At 41.2% G+C, this 23,909-nt stretch overlaps 1 protein-coding gene across 1 annotated transcript in view; it reads right to left on the minus strand.

Annotated features, from left to right (window-relative positions):
- The window catches only part of FRMD4B (FERM domain containing 4B), a 260,670-nt gene extending 252,086 nt beyond the window's left edge, over nt 1-8,584 (minus strand). Inside the window, exon 1 of the mRNA XM_067463466.1 lies at nt 8,272-8,584. The gene's annotated coding sequence lies outside the window, so the exon portion shown is untranslated. The remainder of the gene's footprint in view (nt 1-8,271) is intronic.
- Between the last annotated feature and the right edge of the window lie 15,325 nt (nt 8,585-23,909).

A 23,909-nucleotide genomic window follows, 5' to 3' on the forward strand; every position in this document is an offset into this window, starting at 1 on the left:
CAACCCTAAGGTGAGTATATCACAGGGTTTTATGAGCAAGTTTTGTTCTGAAAACATTTTAGCTATGTACTATTTGATAGGAAGTAGCTAAAATGGACTGGATGTTTCTCCGTGCAGAAAAGTTAGGTGCCAACGCTTAGCCTAGTCATCTCACTGACAGCCTACTTCTCTGTGTGCAGTTTTTTCAGTGTATCTAGTCATTTATTTACTTGGAATAGGAGGACACCATGCATTGCAAATATGTCATCTGTGCTTCCACCTCAATAAGAATAAAGCCACTGCCATCCGCCACTGTCATCCTAACATTTTCTTATGGTAATTTAACTTTCCTAAAAAAATTAAGATGACTTAAATCCCTTTTCCAAAAAAACAATTCAGCTCAAACTTTCAATTAATTCAAGCAACTATGTTCAAGCTGATGTTCATATTAATTACTACCCGGACGGTGTGTTCCACTTTCTCTTTATCAGTCCAAATTAGAACAAAGTGGCAGGGAGCCATGCCGTGGGGATTTGAACAAGTTTCGCAGACGTCTGGGTCTATTCATCATACATCTGCCTCATTCTACTTTTCATCTGCAGACAAAGTTCAATCCCATTGGTTCAGTCAGGTGAGAGAGGGCAGCTCATTGGGTTGAGACACTCCATTGAGACCAGCATGAAGAAAAGGAGAACGAAGGAAAGACAGAGAGAACGATCTTTATCATTTCAGACAATTTGTTTAATTATGTATGCACTTCACCAGACCCTAACAGTTCAATGATAACACCTAAGAAAAATAAATATAAGTATTTATTTTAAATATAAATATAAGTAACAAGAGGTTGTTTGTGTGATTTTTTTAAAAAAAAATCAAATTTTGTGCATAAAATAAAGAGCAAACATTATTTTTTGCAGAGCCCTCACCAAATCCTTATAAGAAAAAAATAAAATAAAATAAAATAAAATAAAATTGGGATTATTATTATTATTACTACTACTACTACTACTACTACTAACTTTTGAACAAATATTTATAGGATTATATGGTAAGGCAATCTTAAAATGAAAGGCCTTATCCTGGTTGATGGTCATTTCTACCATCTTGCTGAACAGTGGGAAGACTATAGTCCACTATAGTCAACATGTGTCACAGAAGGTGGACTCAGGATCTTTTGATGCCAGAGGCAGAGAAGCATGAATCAGAAGAATGGCAAATTTGGACTAGCAAGTGCTCAGTATGACAGCCACATTTTCAAGAAAAAATAATTAAAAATGCACACAGCTGCATTTCTTTTTATCCAAACAACTAATTCTTCCTGGGTTCATCTTCAACAGTGGTTCTTTCACACAATAAATTTTGCACTACACTATTATTCCATTTTAAAGGCCATAGCGTCATCTCATGAAATTTGAATTCAGGGAAGAGCACTTAAATTTCTCACTCAAGGAAGAGCACTTAAATTTCTCACTCAGAAAACTCTAGACCCCCTCAGGATTCCACAGGACAAAACCATGGCAGTTAATGTGGAATAACACTGCTCTCATAATGTAGTATAAATGGTCTCCTGGATTGTATAATAGTTTTTATTTGCCTATTCAAGACCAGGTAAGCCCTGGATAAAGATAGGTCAGTACAATTTATTGTTGCTGGGAAATATGAATTTTCCTCCTCAGCCAAAGAGGAGATGTCATCATTTCAACCAATCAAAATGCCTCTGTGAGCTCTAGCTCCATTACATTACAGAACCAGGTATGTAGTATGTAAAGCCAGAAGGTCATTTCTAAACAAAACACCCCGAACTCATCCCCAGCAATAAATTACAATATTTATAAAGTAACTCATATTTTATGACCTATTCACTATACACCAGCAGCATTTGACAAAGGGACTGGCTCTTTACCAAATGGAAGGGCCAGTCCCAATGTGGTAGAACACCTATATAAGGTCAATGAGAATAGTTTGTCCAAAAACTCTGTACCAGATCCCCTACTGGCTAAACTTTAGACTTGGGTCCCATTCCCAGGATACCTCGTTCTATGTGCAGATGTGGGAATTGTGAGACCTCTTGGCCACATGAAACTTTTGGAGAATACTGTGTGGTCTTTTGAACCCTCAGAAACATTCCTTGGCATTAACCCAATGCTGTCCCCCACCTCAGCTTCATACATAGAAATATTATCTGAAAATACTATTTTTGATTAAAATATGCTCTAAGAAACATAGTTCTAAATTCTATTTCACTCTGATACCCCATTACACCAAAAAATGCCTGACCCCACTTATTTGTAAGAACTGCTTGATAGTGGAATAGATTGCCTTGGAGGAAAAGCTACCCCTCTTTAGATGGTTGGATAGACATCTTTCAGGAATGCCATAATTGTGTCATTCTCATTTGGAATAATAGAATCATTGAGTTGAAAGAGATCATATGGGCCATGGAGTCCAACCCCCTGCCATGCAGAAAAAGCACAATCAAAGTACCCTTGACATCCAACCTCTGTTTAATAGTCTCCAAAGAAGGAGTTTCCACCACACTCCAAGGCAATGAGTTCCACTGTTGAACAGCTCTTGCAGTCAGGAAGTTCTTCCTAATGTTCAGGTAGAATGTCATTTCCTGTCATTTGAACCCATTGCTCCAAGTAAGGGGTTGGACTAAATGGACCTTATGGCCCATTGCAACTCTAAGAGGCCAGAAATAATTTCCAGTTTCCTGAACACAGCCTCATGTTCACCAAATGGGTAACAAAATGGACCGAATAGGGTTAAGACCAAAAAGATTTCTTTTGCAGTAATCAAACCCCAACTAGTGGTTCCCTGTCCAAAGCAATTTACTATACTGGAATATGTGAGCCTACACCAAAGCAGTCAGGAGTCTTGTATCACCTTGAAGATTACATAGATTTATTGTTCTACTGACTATGTATTGGTTTACAAGCAATACATTGCATTGTAAGAGTCTTACAACTTCATCCTTCTAGCCTGCTGTCATGCCACCATCACAATAGTGTAGGAAATAATCTGGCTTTAAAATATTCATTATCACACCATTCTTCATTAACGCACCAGGACTGCTTTAGAAATCTATGGCCCCATAACCTGTCTTCCACACAGCCTCTATAACCCTACATTCCTGCCCTATGCTCTATCCAGTCTGCCATTCAGTTTATATTATGTATTATTTAGGTTTCTACCACAATTTTATAATTATGGCAGTATGATTTTTTTTAAGAAAAGAAAAAAGAAATAGAAAACAAGGGAAACAGCTTGGGGATTGCAACCAGTAAGCGGGGCAGGGGAGGAGAAACATGCTCACTGAACCCATGTGACTGTTGACATATCAGAACTACAGTGGAAGAGACCTATCATACAGAAATCAATAATGGGAAGACAGCAATATCTAGAAATATTGACAGATTTTACCTGCCAGTGAAAAGGTGTACTAAGCTATTGCATGAGATGCCAAGCAGCAGCAAAACTGACAGAGCATCATGTCATAAGTACCAGGCAAAGATGCTATTATCCCGCTGAAATTCCATTTTGCAAGTTTTGTGTAATAAAGTCCTTAGACAAGGCCCAAGAAACACATCTCATAATTTCAGTCCAGTAACTCCACTTGGCTACCTCATCTGGCTCCTTACAAAAATGAAATTGTGAAGCGGACAGTATGTACTCATAAACAACATAGTGGAAGAGTAGAATTCAAGGTAAATAATATATATTTAACAATTGTTGAATCATTTGAAATGCATATTGTGTGTAATCTGAAGTGGGTGGAGTGGAACGCAGTGCTCAAATGTGATAAGACTGGGCCCATTATTAGGTGGGAAGGAGACCATTGAAAAGCAAGAAGAAAGGAAACAGGCTCAGAAAACAATGCAGGAAGAGGGACTATTCTAGGAAACGGAGGAGGAAATAGAATGAAGCCACAAAGGAAAGGCAGTGCAACAAACAGCATGAAATAACTGACCCAAATTACACCCTACGTAAAGTCAGGATCTGATTCTGGAAAAGTTTGCTCTGAAATTTATTCAAAAGTGCTCCATAGAATCACAACAAGAAAGCAAAATATATAACAGTTGCAAACCAACTAAAGGCTTTAGTTTTATTTTGGTGCAAAACATGGAATCATAGAATTGGAAGAGACCTTGTGGGCCATCCAGTCCAATCCTCTGTCAAGAAACAGGAAAATTGCATTCAAAGCACCCCCAACAGATGGCCATCCAGCCTCTGTTTTAAAGCCTCCAAAGGAGCCTTCAACACACTCTGGGGCAGAGAGTTCCACTGCTGATCATGAAGCAATCTGAGAAGTTCTGCACCTCTATATTCGAAAGTATTCAATCAGGACCAGCTGAAGATTCTGATTTAATGCTTTTTTTAAGGAATGAAAAGAGAGAACTACTTTTAAGATCAGAAGAAAGAAAATCTATTCTTCCTTCTGCCCTTGCGACATCCAGAAGGCATATCGACACTGAACACTTAAGTTGGTGTGAAACTGGTGGAGAAGAAAGCGATATCACTGTGAGAATGATCATACGACAAGTCCTGGAACTCGTTTGAGATGTAAATTGTGCTTATCTGCACCACAGAGGTTGGCCTTGAACCAGTTCTAGGATCCACACCATATGTCTTTCCCAACTATGGAGAATGGGGGGGGGGGGTTCCCCCAACTTTTCCCAATGCAATGCATGAAATGCCAGAGTGCCCATCTCATAATCTCGTCCTCCCTTTGATGTGTTTTACACTAAAGTGTGTTGATAAGCATCTCTATTTCAGAGTATCCAGTATTTAATGTGCATTGCTGTGCATGTTCACAATGTGAATTATCTAAAGAAAGTGCCTTCAAACTGCTTTAAGGGGTCAGTGTAGATGCGCCTAGAGAGAACTGGTGGCGGGCTGAGGAACACCAAATTTGACAGCTCAAGGAGATCCCCTGTAGCCCATTACATTAGCCTCTATTCATTCGTTTGTTCATTTGCTCTCTCACAAGCCCAAGCCCGTAAGGCCAGCCCGGCAGGTTTGAACAAGACCCCCTACCCACTCCTTTTAAAGAGCTGCTTCAATCCCAGCCTGAGGCAGGGATTCCACACACCGCATGTAAAGGGGCTTCTTCCCCATTAAGTGCAATAAGCCCCCCAGCTCTTCTCTTTCTCTCTTTCATCCTCTCCCCCATTCACTCTCTCCTAACCAATTCCTAAGAACAAAGCACATGGAGCATGTGTGTATATGCGTGTGTTGAGAGTGCCCAAAACATATATACACTTGTAACAGCTTAGCATTTTGAAATTCATTTATTTATTTATCATTTTCCCGCAAAAAAGTGTATACAAGCAGTCCCTGAGTTACGAACAAGATAGGTTCTGTAGGTTGGTTCTTAAGTTGAATTTGTATGTAAGTCAGAACAGATATATTTTTAAAATGCAACTCCAGCCACACACACACACACACACACACACACACACACACATGCAAAAGCAAGTTTTGGATAACAAAGGGAAATGTTTGTTTTGCTGTGGTGTTTGTTTGCTTTCTGTGCCTCTGTTCAGAAGATATCACCTCACTTTCGATCCCTGTGATAATTGGATTTTGAAAAAAAATGGCTTGAGGTGGAAACATGGATTGCTGAGAAAGCTTCCATTGAGACACATTTTACCCATGATTACTCTTTCAGGAGTGGATTTCCCTTTCCTAGGGACAGATTTCTCTCACTTCCTATTGCCTCATCCTTGTTCCTATTGCCTCATCCCTGGTTGCTCCTGACATGATAAATAAAATAAAATCCCTGTTCTTAACTATGAGTTGTTTGAAAGTTGGATACTTGTAACCTGAGGACTGTCTGTGCACCCTTAAAGAGTCTAACAGTACATAAATTTTAAGAGAAACTTTTGAGGGAAATGTGCAACTCCCTGCTTTGACAGAGTGAGCAGTGCAGGGCTAGATAGGGAAGGCCCATACATGCATCTACACCTTGGAATAGATGCAGTTTGATACCCCTTGAGCTGCCATGGCTCAGTGCTCTGGAATCCTGGGAGTTGTTGTTTTGCAAGGTCCTTAGCTTACCCTACCAAAGAGTGCTAGGGCCTCACCAAACTAAAGCAACAACATTGAGCCATGGCGGTGAAAGGGGTGTCAAACTGTATTTATTCCACAGATGTACCCCCATGTGAATGGTAATTGAGCATCAAATGCTCGCTGAAGATGGAATTTGTCATTCTGATAAAATCACGGTTATAGCATTTAGGCTTCAAGAGGGATACATTCACTTAGCCCTCAAGGGGTCCCACGTTGGGGGGAAGGTGACATATAAATCCAATAAACTAATAAATTGTCCATTGGGGGAGGAGACACCCAGAGTGAGTGTTTATTATTATTATTATTATTATTATTAGTGTTATTATTAGTGTTATTATGTGTACTTATACCCCACTTTTTCTCTCCATAAGAAGAGAATACATATGTTTACATGTATATGTTTTGGCTAATAGTCAGTATATGTGTGTGTGTGTCTATATGGGCATACACTGTAGAAAACACCCAATGTGTGTGTTTGTGGGTATATACACTTGGGTGTGCGTGGCTGTATATGTTTTGGAGGATGTGTGTGACAAGAATCAATCAGAGCCAGCTAACGCCTCCCAACAAAGGATTCTCCCACACAGCAACCAGCCAGGCTTTGAAGCTACAGAGCCATTAAATGCTAATCAAGGTGGCCAATTGCAACATTCACACCTGCCTCAAGTAGACAAGAGTTCTTTCTCCCACCCTGGACATTTCACAGATATATAAACCTCATTGCCTAGTTTCCAAAGACCTCTCAATCTCTGAGGATGTCTGCCATAGATGTGGGCGAAATGTCAGGAGAGAATGCTTTTAGAACATGGCAATAAAGCCTGGAAAACTCACAGCAACCTGATGTGTGTGTGTGTTTGTGAGTGTATATCTTTTGGAGGACTCCCAGATTGTGGATGTGTGTATACATTTGGGAAAAACCTTGTGTGTGTACATTTTGGAGGGCTCCAGGGTGTGTGTGTGTGTGTATAAGGTTTGGGAGACACTTAGAGTGTGGATGTTTGCGAACCATTCAAAGCAAACCAGACACTTGACAGCCAGTTTTGAGAAACCAGGAGAGGGCAGAGGAGGGAACCACAAAACACACCCTACACAGACACATACTGAACTTCCATACAAAAGCATAGCTTTGGAGGGTAAACCCTGTGCTTGAAATTCAGGGCTTTGTTCCACACAGCCCTATATCTGAGAATATCAAGGCAGGAAACCCCACATTATCTGGGTGTGGACTCAGATAACCCAGTTCAAAGCAGATATTGTGGGATTTTCTGCCTTGATATTCTGGGATACAAGGCTGTGTGGAAGAGCCCCCAGGAGCCCACAAAACACTTTGAGGCCCTTTCCATGCAGCTGAATAAACTGGGATATATTGCAGTGTGAACTCAGACAAACCGGTTTAAAGTTGATATTGTGGTTGTCGAAGGCTTTCATGGCCGGAATCACTAGGTTGTTGTAAGTTTTTCTGGCTGCTTGGCCATGTTCCAGAAGCATTCTCTCCTGACGTTTTGCCTGCATCTATGGCGGGCATCCTCTCAACCTCTGAGGATGCCTGCCGTAGATGAAGGCAAAACGTCTGGAGAGAATGCTTCTGATAGCCATACAGCCCAAAAACCTTACAACAACCTAGATCTGCCTTGATATTCTGGGTTATATGGCTGTGTGGAAGGGCCCTGAGTCTCTTTTGTGGAGTGAAAAGGTGGGGTATAAATAAATAAACATCATCATAACAACAACAACAAAAAAAACCGATTGTGGTTGAGGAAGCAGCAGAACGGGAAGAGGAATAAGGCACCCTAGTCTATATCTTTTCGACAGACTTTATTTATGATTCAATTTCCAATTAAGTTGCCTTGTTTTGATATTAAGTTGCATTGTTTTGAAAATAAATTACTGGGAGGCTTTTGGCTGCCTGCCTAGTAGAGAGACGCTTCCATCCTGAAAGTTCCTATTACAAAAGGCGATGCCCACCCAACCCGCGCGCCTTCCTCCTCCTCCTCCTCCTCCTCCTCTTGTTCTTCTTCCTAGGGCTCTCCCCGTCAAAGCTTCGCGCGTGGATCCCCCCAAAACCACCCCTCCAGGAGGCCGACAATGGCTGTGTTTGCCTCTCCCTGCCTGCCAGCCAAGGAAGGGGAACCTCTTCTCCCTCGACGCTGCGGAGGGGCGGCATCAACCCCAGACAACAATGCCCCGGCCGGCACCCACTCCCTGCCCACGCCCCGCTACCTTTTCTTGTCGGCCGCTTCCACGCGGGGCGAGCTCTTGCGGGTCCTGGTGAAGAGCCTCAAAGGAGCCCCTGCTCAGGGGCGCTTCTGGGCTCTTCCCACCCGTGAACAGGCGGGTGGGGATGCTCTGTGGCTGCTGCTGCTGCTTCCTCCTCTTCCTCCTCCTCCTCCTCCTCTTCCTCCAGCCTTGCCCGAGTGGCGCTCTCTCCTCTCCCGGGGCTGGGCATGGTCTATCCCTCGGTGCCAGCCATGGAGCTCAATGGGGAGCCCCCTTTGCCTCCTGCGGCTCTCCAAGGAGGAGGAGGAGGAGGAGGAGGAGATTCGTGGGAAAGAGAGAGAGAGAGAGAGAGACCCCTGGCAGCCACGGGAAGGCGGAGTCTGGGAAAGATGCCGGTTCCTGCAGAAAGGGAGTCTCCGGGCGCGTCTACACAGTAGAATTCACGCAGCCTGGTCCCGCTTTAACTTTCCATAGTTCAGTGCCCAAGGAATCCCAGACCCTGACCGTTTCACAAAGTCTTTCGCCTTCCCCTGTGCCTTTGGCTGCCTCTCTGCACTGTCGGATTCATGCAGTTTGAACTGCCCCGGCTTAATGCTGTACAATCAGGGGAGACTATTATTACACTCTTTGAAAAAATAGTCATGTTTTGACGTATTCTTGAAGGCTAATCACTGGGTTGTTGTAGATTTTTCGGGCTGTATGGCCATGATCTAGAAGCATTCTCTCCTGACGTTTTGCCTGCATCTATGGCAGGCATCCTCAGAGGTTGTGAGATCTGTTGGAAACTAGGCAAGTGAGGTTTCTATATCTGCTGAATGTTCAGAATGGGAAAGAACTTTTGTCTGCTTGAGGAAAGTGTGAATGTTGCAATTGGTCAACTTGATTACCATTTAATGGCCTCGCAGTTTCAAAGCCCAGCTGGGAGTATCCTTTGTTGGGAGGTGTTATCTGGCCCTGATTATTTCATCTTAGGAAGTCCCCTGTTTTTGAGTGTTATTTTTTATTTACTGGTTTTATTTTCAAAGCCTGGTTGCAAAGACAATACAATAATTAAAATGAAGAACAATTTTAACAAATATAAACTTATTAGTATTTCAATGGGAAGGGTGGGCCTGCTTTTGGCTGATGAGATAGGATTGTTGTTTTATTTATTTATTTATTTATTTACGACATTTATATCCCACCCATTTCAGCCTGAAGGCGACTCAGGGCGGCAACAGATCAGCAACAATTGGATGCCATATAGAAATACATATATCAATAAAAAACAATTAAAACACATCATAAATACATATAAAATCCATAGAAACTATAAAAATCAATACAAAACCAATGTCTACCCATTCAAATTCCTCTTCCATTTACATAGCCTTAGCCGTTCCATGTTCGTATTACTAGCACAATTACGATTTTCTATTAACTGGTCACGCTGCAGCTCCAAACACTTGCTCAAGGAGCCAAGTTTTCACCCATTTTCGATAAGTCAGGAGGTAGGGGGCTGATCTAATATCTCTGGGAAGGGAGTTCCACAGCCAGGGGGCCACCACTGAGAAGGCCCTGTCTCTCATCCCCGCCAAGTGTGCCTGTGAGGCAGGCGGGATTGAAAGCAGGTTCCTAGAAGGTTCATAGGAAGAGATACGTTCAGATAGATAAGCTGGGCTGGAACTGTTTAGGGCTGTTGTGTATTGTTGTTGTTGTGTACTTTCAAGTCGTTTCAGACTTAGGTTGACCCTGAGCAAGGGCCGGGTAACTCAACCTTGGAGGGTCGTATCCGGCCCCGTGGGTCTTAGTTTGAGGACCCCTGATCTAGAAAGTGGCCATACAGCCTGAAAAATCTACAACAACCCAGTCAAATTGTGCAAAATGCATAAGGTTTTGGGTGAACTACAACTCACATCATGCCAAATAACCCCCAAGAAACTCCATCAGGACTTAGAGTGTGTTATGTTGGGCAAGTTTGCTCTAGATCAGTGTTTCTCAACCTTCCTCATGCCGCAACCCCTTAATACAGTTCCTCATGTTGTGGTGACCCCCGCAACCATAAAATGATTTTTGTTGCTACTTTATAACTGTCATCTTGTTACTGTTATGAATTGTATTAATAATATAATATATAATAATAAAACTTTATTTATATACCGCTCTACCTCCCCTAGGGGACTCAGGTGGTTTCCACATAGGCAAAATAACACAGAAAACATACAGAGTAACCAAAACATAGGCATAAAATTATTAACACAAACATATACATTAAAACCAGTTCCAACACTATTCTACTGTGCAAAATAAGCTAATGTAAATATCTGATATGCAGGATGTATTTTCATTCACTGGACCAAATTTGGCACAAATACGCGATACGCCAAAAATGAATACTGGTGAGGTTTGATTTTGTCATCTGGGAGTCGTAGTTGCTGGACTTATAGTTCACCTACAATCAAAGAGCATTCTGAACTCCACCAACAATGGAACTGAACCAAACTTGACACACAGAACTCCCATGACCAACAGGAAATACTGGAAGGGTTTGGTGGGTATTGTCCTTGGGTTTTGGAGTTGTAGAGCACTATGGGCTCAAACTATGATAGACCTGGACCAAACTTGGCACAAATGCTCAGTATGCCCAAATGTGAGCATTGGTGGAGTTTGGAGAAAATAGATCTTGACTTTTAGGAGTTGTAGTTGCTGGGATTTATAGATTGCCTACAACCAAAGAGCATTCTGAACCCCACCAATGATAAAATTGGGCCAAACATGCCACACAGAACCCCCATGTCTTGAAGGGACTCATTGACATGAGCCTCCCTCCAGCTTTGCACACTTTCCCTCATCTGCACATGCACACCATGTTGCTATGTGGGGAGCACACCTGCTCTCCCCTCCCCTTTTGGAGTCTCAGAAACAGCCCTCCCCTTGGCTGAGGGGCTAGCCAATCACAGCAGAGGAGGACTTTTGGTGGGAGGATTTGCAGTCTGTTTCCAAATAAGAATAGAAGGACAGGTGGAGAGATCTTCAGCCTTCTCTGCCGAAAGAGTTCCTAAGACCATCAGAAATATATGTTTTCTTATGGTTTTTGGAGACCCCTCTGAAACCCCCTTGCGACCCCCCCAGGGGTCCTAACCCCAGTTTGGGAAACACTGCTTTAGATGCATCTTTGGTGGGGTCCAGTGTGCTCTCTGGCTGCTTGGGCAAGTGCCACTCTCTCAGCCTCATGGGAATGCAATCACAGACCTCTTCTGACCAAACTTTGTGATGAAAACCTTGTGCTATAGGGTTGTCATAGGTTAGAAATGACTTGAAGGCACAACAGAAAAGAGTCATTGTGTTATAGTGGTTGGAGCACAAGATTTTGACTCTAGAAACCAGAGTCTGGTTTCTAGAGTCGGCCATAGAAAAACCCATCAGATGAGTTTGGACAAGGAAGCCCTGTGCATTAGTGTTGCCATAGATCAGAAACCACTTAAAGGCATGTAATAATAACTAACACAACCACACAAAGAGCCCTTGAAATGGAGATATGAATCTTCTTTTCAAACACACCTGAATTCTTTATAATTCTCACAAAAAGTGAACAAATTTACAAAAGGATTTAACTCACCAAAACAATAGGAAACAAACAAATGAAGGTAGAAAAATAAAATATAAAAGTATAGCATGGGTTCAAACATAAGTATTAATGAACTGATAAAATGTTTTAAAAGACAATTGAAGTTTAAAAATAGCAGTAAAGGTGAAGATCTATAAGGCATGAATCAATAACTGAAAGAAAATAGATAGCCACAGTCTTGACAGGCTGTAATTCAAACAGAGACCTAACATGTTTCAACCAATGATCTTCTTCAATGGCCAGTGTTCTTATATTTTTCAGACAAAGGTGAAAAGGACTATAAATAAAAAATAACTATATAGCCCGAAAAAACCCACAAGAACTAAAAAATAACTGTTCTTCACTACCTACAGTTTAATCCTGATTTTGTTTTCTACTAAATTGAGTGGTAGGTAGAGGTGGCATGGTGTAGTGATTTGAGCATTGAACTATAGGCGCATCTACATTGTAGAATAAATACAGTTTGACACCACTTCAACTGACATGGCTCAGTGCTATGGAATCCTGGGAATTGTAGTTTTACAAGGTATTTAGCTTTCTCTGCCAAATAGTGCTGATGTCTCTACACCAGGGGTCCTCAAACGATGGCCCAAGTGCCAGATACGGCCCTCCAAGATCATTTACCCGGCCCTTGCTCAGGGTTAACCTAAGTCTGAACCGACTTGAAAGCACACAACAACAACAATTCTATATCAACTGCCAAACTCAGGCCCACACTTTCCATTGAAATACTAATAAGTTTATATTTGTTAATTTTTTTTCTTCATTTTAATATTGTATTGTTTTAAAGTGTTTTTTGCACTACAAATAAGATATGTCCAGTGTGTATAGGAATTCATGGTTTTTTTTTTCAAATTATAATCTGGCCCTCCAACAGTTTGAGGGATTGTGACCTGGCCCTCTATTTAAAAAGTTTGAGGACCCCTGCTCTACACAATACCATAGCACTGAGCCATGGCTGTTCAGTGGTGTCAAACTGAATTAATTTGACAGTGTAGATCCACCTGCTCTAGAGACCAGGGTTTGATTCCCTGTTTGACCAGGGAAACCAAGTGAATTTGGAGGAGTCATACTCTTTCAACCCCAGAAAATTGAGTGATAGGTTCACTTTAGGGCTGCCATAATTTGGAAATGACTGGAAGGCATGCAACCACAACAAAGTTTTCCTTTTTTTCTTTCATATCAGGAGCGACTTGAAAAACAGCAAGTTGCTTCTGATGTGAGAGAATTGGCTGTCTGCAAGGATGTTGCCCAGGGGATGCCCAGATGTTTTGATGTTTTACCATCCTTGTGGAAGGTTTTTCTTATGTCCCTGCATGGAGAGCTGGAGCTGACAGAGGGAGCCCATCCATACTTTCCCCGGACCTGTCAATCTACAGTCCTGCTGGTACACGGGTTTAATCTATTGTGCCACTGGGGGCTCCAACACAACAAGGTGACAATTACAATCAGCCTTCCATATTTAATAGGTTTGGGAGCACAGGACTCTCAGGAAAGTAAAAAAATGGCACATAAATAAATTGGTAATTTCTTTAACCTGAGATAACAGCTTTCTTGGTATTTTTGGTTTTCCCAGCACAACACTATGGCCCACTTACACTGGTAGTGACCATAGTGTCTCTATGTTTCCTCCAACATGACTGGAGAAAGTTGACCATATAGTCACACTGGAGTAATGAGATATTCCTATAATGAACATTTTAAATCAACTCAGTGAATGTATTGTTGAGGGCTTTCATGGCGGAATCACTGGGGTATTGTGTGGTTTCTGGGCTGTATGGCTGTGTTCTAGCAGCATTTTCTCTTGACGTTTCGTCTGCATCTGTGGCTGGAATCTTCATATCCACAGATGCAGGTGTAATGTCAGGAGAAAATGCTGCTAGAGCATGGTCATACAGCCCAGAAACCACACAACATCCCAATTCAGTGAATAATCCAATCTGCAAAAGTCAGGACTGCAAATGTGTAGGGATGATTATGCAACTTTATGAGAGCTGTTTGAAAATATACTTCTTCTTACATGTGATGGGGGTCATATGCTTACATCCCAACACTGAAATCTCTGCATCCGCAAATCCCACAGATTTCAGCAGATACAAATTGCAGTCTAAATGACATCTCTAAACTCAACAATTTTACAAGCGCACACATGTTCTCAGCATTCTGATCTTACAGTGCAAAGTACTAATTAGTACTATTGGATAATTGTGCCATCTTTAATGCAAAAATCAATTATGGAATAGTACTTTACCATTATTGCGCCGATCACTCAGCTGGAATCCATCAGATAATCTTAGGGATTTATCTTGTCAATCAACTGAGAGACAAAAACTATAGATCTTGGACATTTTGAGGTGTGGAAAATGACTGCAGATAAATGGGAGTTTGCAGCATGGGAATTTATTGTGGTGTTCAGCTGTGAAATGATACATCTCAAGTTTTCCAGGCCTTATTATGTTGTCAATCTGGCAAGTGACAGCCAAGGAAAAAAGTCAGTGCAAAGATGGATATACAGAGACTGGCTGTATATATCAAAATAGTACCGCCTATAGGGATTGTTCTGGCTTTCCTTAAGACAAGAGGGATTATATAATAAACTTAAATGGAACTGCAATGTTATCTTCATTCCATATTAGTTAACAGGTCAGACAAACATTTGATTATTTGGGTTGCTGTGAGTTTTCCAGGCTGTATGGCCATGTTCCAGAAGCATTCTCTCCTAACGTTTTACCCACATCTATGACAGGCATCCTCAGGGGGTTGTGAGGTCTGTTGGAAACTAGGCAAGTGAGGTTTATATATCTGTAGAATAATGTCCAGGGTGGGAGAAAGAACTCTTGTCTGCTTGAGGCAAGTGTGAATGTTGCAATTGGCCACCCTGATTAGCATTGAATGGCCTTATAGCTTCAAAGCCTGGTTGGTTGCTGCTTGTGGGAATCCTATGTTAGGATGTGTTAGCTGGCCCTGATTGTTTCATCTCAGGAATTCCCCTGGTTTTTTTAGTGTTATTCTTTATTGACTGGCTTCAAAGCCTGGCTGCAGGAAGAAGCTAGGCTTTGAAGCTGCTAGACCATTAAATGCTAATCAAGGTCTACAATTGCAACATTCACACTTGCCTCAAACAGACAAGAGTTCTTTCTCCTATTCTGGACATTATTCCACAGATATATAAACCTCACTTGCCTACTTTCCAACAGACCTCACAACCTCTGAGGATGCCTGCCGTAGATATGGCCAAAGCGTCAGAAGAGAATGTTTCTGGAACATGGCCATACAGCCACAGCAACCCAGTGATTCCAGGCATGAAAGCCTTCGACAACACATGTGATTCTTTCATTGACTGACTCTGTCACCTGAAAATATGACTCAAGATGGCTCATAGTGTAGCTGAATTAAAATGCAGTTGAAACACAAAATAAATTTGCCAAATACTGCATTACAATTAAATTTACCAACATAAAACACATCAATAAAGGAAATACAACAGTCTTATGGATAAATTTTCTTCCTCAACAACTAATTTATTGCAAAAACCTTACTGAATAACAAGGACTTTGACTGCCAGCGGAAAGGCAACAAGAAGGGGGTCAGTCTTGCATCCCTAGGAATGAAATTCCGCAGCAATTTTAATCACCAGGCAGGTAATTATAATCCAGAAATGGAAATCATTGAGGACTTTACTACACCAACCTTGTTGCAATTGCATTATTTAAGCAAAGAGAAACATATCATTATTGGAACAATCTATTTCCCACCTAATGCAATTGGGCAATGCTGGCACTTTTTTTGATACAAACTCCTGAGGTCAGTCTATTGCACAGCCTCTCTTCCTATCCATGCTTTCACTTCCCAGTAAATACATACTTCCCCTGCCCTATTTTCCTCAACTATCCAACACCCCAAGATTGCCACGTGCTTCGCGCAGAGATACTTTAGCCAAGTGGTGAAAAGTAGTCATTTCTTCAGTTTCTCTTAATTTGCTCTTTCTACCATCAGTCTACTTGCTCTAAATATCATATCTTTGCTGAGTGATGAAGCATTTCCCTCCCACTCCTCCAAACTCTTTGCCACAATCCGCACCATCAACAACCCACACCATTTCCTCTCTTGTCCAGGGCTAGACAGCATGGAAGGAGACATAAAAAACCAGATAAGAAGTGTATTGCGTTTCACTGTATAATACTTGCCATTGTGAAATATTAGCACCCCCCCCTTCCCCCCCCCCCATTGTCCAAGTATGATGGCCTTCCCTCATTGTCCAAGTATGATGGCCTTCCAAGTCAGGCATGTAGCCGGGGGGGGGGGGGAGGGGCTTGAGGGGCTTCAGCCCCCCCCCCCCCAAATTCTCATGATGGTTCACGAAAAGGCCTTACTGGTGCATTATTTAAACTGTTATGTTTATTCATATCATGATCTGATCACCATATTCAATATATCCCATATGCATGGGGGTATTGGGGTAATGATACAAAAGGTTTGCTATGGTAGACCCTCTTTCACTCAGACTCAGCCCCCCCCCCGAAACTCAGCCCCCCCAAACCCCCCCTGAAAAAAATCCCTCCCCCCCGAAACGAAATCCTGGCTACGGGCCTGTTCCAAGTATAGTGTCTTGGCGGTGGATACGTAGGTAACGGTGGAGCCTTATTCTTGACCCCCATGTTCTTCCACAATGAGGGCATTGGTTTCCAGCTGGAAGGCAAGTGGTACCAGTCAGGGTTGACTTGACTCACCTTACTCTTGGCATATTTTCCCTTTCGTCCTCCATTCATGCCTCTTCAAATTTTGCAGCACTGCTGGTCACAGCTGGCCTCCAGTTAGAGCACTCAAGGGCCAGGGCTTCCCAGTTCTCAGTGTCTATGCCACAGTTTTTAAGGTTAGCTTTATAAGCCCACCTATCTTTTTTTTTCCTGTCCACCAACATTCCCTTTTCCATTCTTGAGTTGGGAGTATAGTAATTGCTTTGGGAGACGATGATCGGGCATTTGGACGAAGTGGCCAGTCCAGCGGCACTGAAGGATGGCATAGGAGCATCCTTCAGTGCTGATGGTCTTAGCTCCTTTCAACATGCTGGTATTAGTCCGTCTGTCTTCTCAAGAGATTTGCAGGATTTTTTGGAGTCAACACAGATGGAACCATTCCAGGAATTGAGTGTGATATCTGTAGATAGTTCACGTTTCACAGAAATATAACAGGATTGGGAGGACAATAGCTTTATAAACAAGCACCTTGGTATCCCTACAGATGTCCCAATCCTCAAGTAAAAGTTGCACCCTTAATTCATCACCCCAAAATACCCACTTCATTCTCTCAATTGCCCACCTGCCACTTCCAGCTACAGTGCTTCCTTGCCTGCTTTCGGACTCAGCCAAGTGAAACACCATAGCTGGAAGGGGGCACTATTTTTTCACTGCATAATAGTCACACACAGCATCTTTTCAGCAAAAAGGGATAAAATATGACTATTGTGCGATAAAATATGGTATTTTAAAATTTCCAACTGAACTAAAGCTTTAGTGCCACACATGTTTTCAGTGTGCCTCATCTTTGTTGTACTCTTTCTGTTTTCCTTGTTCCTGGCTTCAGCACAAGACACCCAGTGGTGTGATCCTTTTTTCTCCCTTTCCGGTTTGTTCAATCTATGTAAAAGGGAAAGCATTCCAACCCCCAAATAGGCAATCTCTCATATAATAAAGGTTACCTGACTGAGCTATAAGACACTGCTTCTTAAATTGTGGTTTCTGACTTAACCCATTGCTGGGGTTATGAAAAATTTGGCAACTGTGGCTGTTTTAGAAATTTATATGAACCTGTTGTACAGTGCTTACAGCGGACTTTGCCAGAGATGCTTCAGCTGTACTTCATAAAAAGGAAAAGAAAATTGGTCTGTTAAGAAGCCTTGGAAACACTTTTATATTATCAGTAAATGTTTGATTATTATATGTATGTTATATACCTATATCCACGGGATGACATAAAAATTATCGGGCTGAAAGGGATCATGAGTAGAAAATCTTAAGAAGCCCTGCTATAAGATACAAGCTTTCCAACATTAAAATAAGGAATATCACTTTATCATAAGAGACTCTTGGCACTTGTTGTCATGGGTAGCCAGTTCTGCATTCCAACCCCTATCGTGGTTACGTTCCTTAGTAGACATTTCAATGCTATAAGTATGCATCCATTTGCAAACCACAAATAATCTTAAATCAACGTCAAAAGAGTAAGTGCTTTCTAAAGGCCAGCCAGAATGTACAGCTGTGGACATAAATATGCTTTATCTGTTTTATTGCTATATTATTATCACTTTTTTAAAAAGAAAGATAGGCTCTATAAAACATTTTTGCCTCATATGCAAGTTTGAGAGAAGGATTACAGAGAGCTATAATACATAAAACACTGATGACTATTAAATCTAATCTTTTCTGCCATCCTCACAAGTAATCTAAAACTGCAAATCCTTAACTGGGTAGAAGAACTCCTGCCAATTCCCACATGAAGAAGAGACGTGTGGTGATGTGGGGTGATTTCCTGTGGAAGGGAAAAGGGGGGTCTAATAGGATGTCTCAAGAGGTGTGCTATCTCCCGGAGTGAAGATCCAAAATGCAACAGAGAGGCTGATAAGACTTATCAAGCTCATCAACCATTACACCTGCCTTCTGAACCTTGTTGGAACAAAAGGATGCTCTAAAATGTAGCCTTCCATATAGTGCAAGGGATTCTGAAGCTCTGAGTAAGACATTGAAGATCTTGGGAGACTGTTATTTCATTGCTCCTTTCTGTTGAAGAACATGGTACAGATAGCAAAAGAAGAATTTGCACCCCCTGGCTTTATAGAAGATACCATTGGGAACGATTTGGCTTCTTGAACTATGGTCAACACTTCTTGCAAGAAATGGATCACATTTTGTGGTGACGAATAACAAAAAAGTTACTAAGAGTTTCACAAACCTGATCCGGAAGGCTTTAAATGAAGGTCAGATAAACTATTCCAAAGAGCAGGGGGAAACCAAGCACTAGGGTCAATAGTCTCAATAATACATGGGGAATTGAGCTAACAGTACAAGGACCCAACAGTGGGCAGAGAAATAACAATGAATCAGTTGGAGAGAATGTCTTAGATGTCTCTATGATGTCCTAGAGAATTAGATGTCCCAGAACATGGAAAATAAATGAGATGAACTTGAACTCTTAACATGGTAAGGCAAATGTGATTTAATAGACATAACTGAAACCTTTTGGGGTAAAATCCATGATTGGACTGCCGTAATGTATGGGTAAAAATCTATTTTAAAGAAACTGAGCAAACAAGAAAGGAGAAGGGTTAGCTTTGTATGTCAAGATTATGTACACCTCTGAGGATATGCATGATTTAAAGCAACAGGTTCAGAGCATTTTGGTAACAATTAAAACAGAGGGAAATAACAACATCATCATCATTGTCGAGTTCTAATATAGGTCTCAATCCTGTATGAAAATTTGATTGGTATCTTACCAGAACAAATGACCAAATATTTAAAAACGAGAGATTTAGTAGTTATGGGAGACTTCAAACAACTGGCCAGGACATTAGAATTTGTGACCTATGTAAATGGGCCTTTAGATGAATTTGATAAGGGTTCAAAAAAAGTGAACAATAGACAGGATTGTTTCCTATTTTATGAACAGACCTGCCAAAACACACTACCCATGACAACTAAATATCCCTCATAGAACATTAAAGAGATCAAACAGCTGAAAAAGATTCCTGCCCTGATGCTATGGTTTTGGGATTCCCAAATAGATTTGGCTTTCCCTTGTTGAAAACAGTAGGCAGAGTTATGAAGTGTACCCTATTGGTCAAAGAGAGAGAGAAATAGCATCTTCTGCACAAATAGGCTGCTTAGAACAGCTGATAAATACAATGCATCCTTTGAATTAAATAGATATAATATGTGATGCAATACTTCTTTCATGTTTTACAGAAATAACCACACATGTAATCCAGCTGTGTTCATCCTTTTACATCTTTCAAACCCAGCTTCTTCCAAAAGCAAACCACTTTGTTTATTAGCTTTGATGGCTCTGTTCTCTGAGATGTTCTTCTGCACTGGCTTATTATTTTAAATAATACATGTTGTTATTGCTTTCAACTCAAAATTCAATACTGTGAGATTAAACCTCTTCATTTAAAAATCCTGTCATCATAGCACATAGCACATAACATGGATATCATGAGCTGCTTGTTCTGTATACTTTGATTTTTTTTAAAATGTGCAATGTGATAGGAAAAGATAAAACTGAGCAAAAATTCTTTGCAGAATTTCATATCAGGGTCATTGTTTGTAAATTCAGATGTGTAGAAACAAAGCAGGAAAACAACCTCAGCCATAGTATAATCTTGAGTGATTTCTCAGAAGTAAACTCTGAATTTTAATGGAGTTCATATTCTAACAGGTAGTGATGCAGCCAATAACTAGACTTTCAACTTAATGAGACAAAAGTGAAAGTTTGAGGGACAGTAATTCCACCATCTTTTTGCTACTCAGCTCCTAAGATTTAGCGAGACAATCATTATCAGGAGCTGCATATTCCCCATAATTCGTCTCTTCCTCTGTGTCTGACTCCAACTGCAGACAATGGCAATGCTCCCACTTTAACTGCATTGGCTATGTCTTATGGTTTTGCAGTTTAGGCAGAGGTACTTAGAATTTTCAGCCAAAGAATTTTAATGTAGCACAAAACTACCAATCCCAGAATTCCATATGATGCAGCCATGAAGTTAAATTGGAATAATAATGCTATAATTTTAAAATACAGATTTCAGAGCTGTCATCAGTTGCAGTGAACTGCCATGCATGACTGGGCTGCAACATGTGGGCCATACATTTTCTGTGAGTACCACTCAAAAGCATATACAGTTAGCTTGACTACCTGGATGAAGAAGAGGTTATCCAGCTAGTGATTGAGAATTCACTTGAATTCAAAGGAGATGTAAAACTGAAACTGATATTCTGGTTTGGATTGCCAGGGTGCTTCCAAATGTTGAGATTGCTGCCTGTGATGATGATAAGGTATAGAGGAAATTTCAGAGGCATTTCAGTGACACTAGTTCTTCCATGGCACAAATCCCACTTCCAGTTCAGCCCGTAAGACTTTATGATAGTATAATGGGAAATGGCTTGGAGACAGTTTCACTGGTGTGCAAACATCTAGCATTTGCTCGCTGTGTCTGTCTCTGATCAACAGAACACAGATACTGATGGATTTCGATGGACTCTACTCATTAACACCAAACAATGGGGCTGTCCAGGTCCATAGAAGTTGTTGAACAGAAGCATGACCAGTGGTTAGGGATTATGCATGCTGTAATCCATCCTATTGTAAAATTCAGAGCTGCATTGGAAGGGCTGGAGAGGCAAATAATATATTAATAATAGAACAAAATAAATGTGCATAAAGATGCACATATTTATCTTCACCCTTCTTCCATATAAAACAGATTTACAATGCACATCAAAATGGTTTAACAACACAGTCTTGTGATTCCAATGTTACCCCATAAAACCATTCTAAAAAGAGCATACTAAAAATGCAGTGCTGAAAGTAACACCTCCCCTCCATCAAATTCTGTGTCTGCATAGATCTGAGTGTGATGGGGCTATTTTTAAAATGCAGGTGCCGTTAACTGGATTAAATAAATCAGAGAACCTAATCAATTTGTCCATCTTTCTCCCATATTCAAATCAATTAAAGCAGGATTTAAAATTTTGAATAAAAAAGAATTGGCTGGCCTGATCAATTCTAATAGCATTTTTATGACTCTGGCTGAAGGAAGAAAGAAGGGAGGATGGGGAGACAGAACATGTTACATCCCTGTTCTCTTGTAGTTGCTCTCAACTTAATGCCAAGGATTCGGGAAAAGAGAAGGAAATTGCTTGAAAATAATGACCCCGGCCCCTCTTTTTCTTCCCCATTTATTCTACTTGAACAGATTATATCCCTTAATTGTTCTATACCAATAATGGAAGTTATCCCACCAAATCTCTGCTATTCTATACAGTCACATTTGCTTCCCTGCACTAAGACTTCGAGATCATCTTGTTTGTTTCCCAAACACTGTACCTCGGCATACAGACATCTAAAGCACCTCTTGTTGTCATCTTTTATTCTGTTTATGAGTTTTAAGTGCTTCTTATTCTCTCATTCAGCTTCTGGATTTTGGGCAGATGGTTAATCTATCATTGCCAACTCCTCCAGGATTTGTTTAAAGCATTCTTGATCAGATTAATCTGCTTTAGCAAAGACATTCTTATCAGTCTTCATGATGTATACTTTGTCTGTATCCAATAGTTCTAGGAAGTGAAGATGATAGTCCCAAAAGCCACATCTCAAGTGGATAGATACCATCTGCGTAGTCAGTTGATCACTTGTAGTATCTTCCTGTTCCTATGTGGTCCTCTATCTTTCACTAGGAGAATTGACAAGAACATCATCTGTGCCTCTAAACTAGGCCTGCACAACCTGTGACCCTATTAGTATTTGGGACTCCAACTCTAGAAACCCTAGTCAGATTGTCCACAAGACACCTGAAGGGCCACAGGTTGCGCAGGCTTGCCCTAAACACTTCACTTTCCTGGTCAGGGCTTCATAGTTCAAGGCGATCCGCCCCGAAGTGTTCTCTGCAGTACTGGTGATACCTACATGAATCAGAAGAAAAGTGTAGTGATCTGTGTTCTTGATCAACTTTTACAACTTGTCAGTGACACCCTGGATATATACTGCAGGAGGGCAGTGTACTCCATGTTCAGCTTTTCCATCTGACACACAGTTCCTTCTATATCCCAAAGGAATTAATCCCCTGCCACCAACACATTGCTGCTGGTCTCCTGTTTGTTCTTCTTAACCACTGTTGGCTTCAGGGAAGCTGTAGAAAATGATTGCCTAGTTGAAGATATTAGCTCCCATTCCCCCAAAGACTTAGTTCAAGATACAGACAGGCAAACCTTGTTGATCTAGTTAGTGGTTTAACACAGAGATTCAGAATACAGAAGCTCATGCTTGAGGGTGCCAAATACACTGGGAACACAAAGCAGGGAAATCAGGTACTTTTTATAGCGTAGTCTTACACATATACCTTAAGGAAAGATACATTGCAACAGGCAATATTGCCAACAGCAGGAATTGGCAAGCATAATCTCACTGAATGTTTGCCCTTATATGTGTAAACTGCCCTGAGTCCCCCTGAGGAGATAGAGCGGTCTAAAAATAAAGCTTATTATTATTATTATTATTATTATTATTATTATTATTATTATTACTACTACTACTACTACTACTACTTAACAGCCATTCCATTGAAAGCTGATGGTTTGTATGTCTTGGATGAGCATGGCAGATATGTCTTTTTAGGATAAGGTGGCTTCTAAACTCTATTTTGTTCTCAGAGAGGTTTTGAATATCTCTTGTATGGTCTGTCCCTGATGGTTACTGTCCTCCAGGAGGCTCCCTCATTATTACAGACCTCTTCATTTTCATTAGCAGTTTTTTTCCTCATGATTCAATAAGATCAGTCCTCCCTGTTCTATCCAGAAAGTCATTGCGTACTCTGATGTGGTGAATAGTCTCAATAAGTTACTCTAGCAATTGACTTTTTTACCCAAGAGAGCAACCAGTTTGCACTTGCTGCAAGAATCTTTAGTGAAGTTTTCTAGCAAGAAGAGAAACATTGCACACACATACCAGCAACAGGGCCGTAGCCAGAAAAAAAATTCGGGGAGGGTTGATAATTTTGGCGGGGGGGGGGGGGGTTGGGGAGTTTGAAAATTTCTGGGGGGGGGGGTGTTGAAAATTTCGGGGAGGGTTGACAATTTCGGGGGGGGGGGTTGAAACCTGCCTCCTAGCTCACGCTGAAGCAAAGAGCACAGCAGGGGGCAGAGCAACCTTCAATAGCCTGCAGCTCCACCCCTGTCAACCACCTCCACCAAGTCTGGCCTCCTTAATGAGAGCATTCAACACACACACACCCTACTTGGTTGCTTCACTACATCAGCTATTG

Source organism: Anolis sagrei, chromosome 2 (assembly GCF_037176765.1).
Source record: "Anolis sagrei isolate rAnoSag1 chromosome 2, rAnoSag1.mat, whole genome shotgun sequence".
Lineage (NCBI taxonomy): Eukaryota > Metazoa > Chordata > Lepidosauria > Squamata > Dactyloidae > Anolis > Anolis sagrei.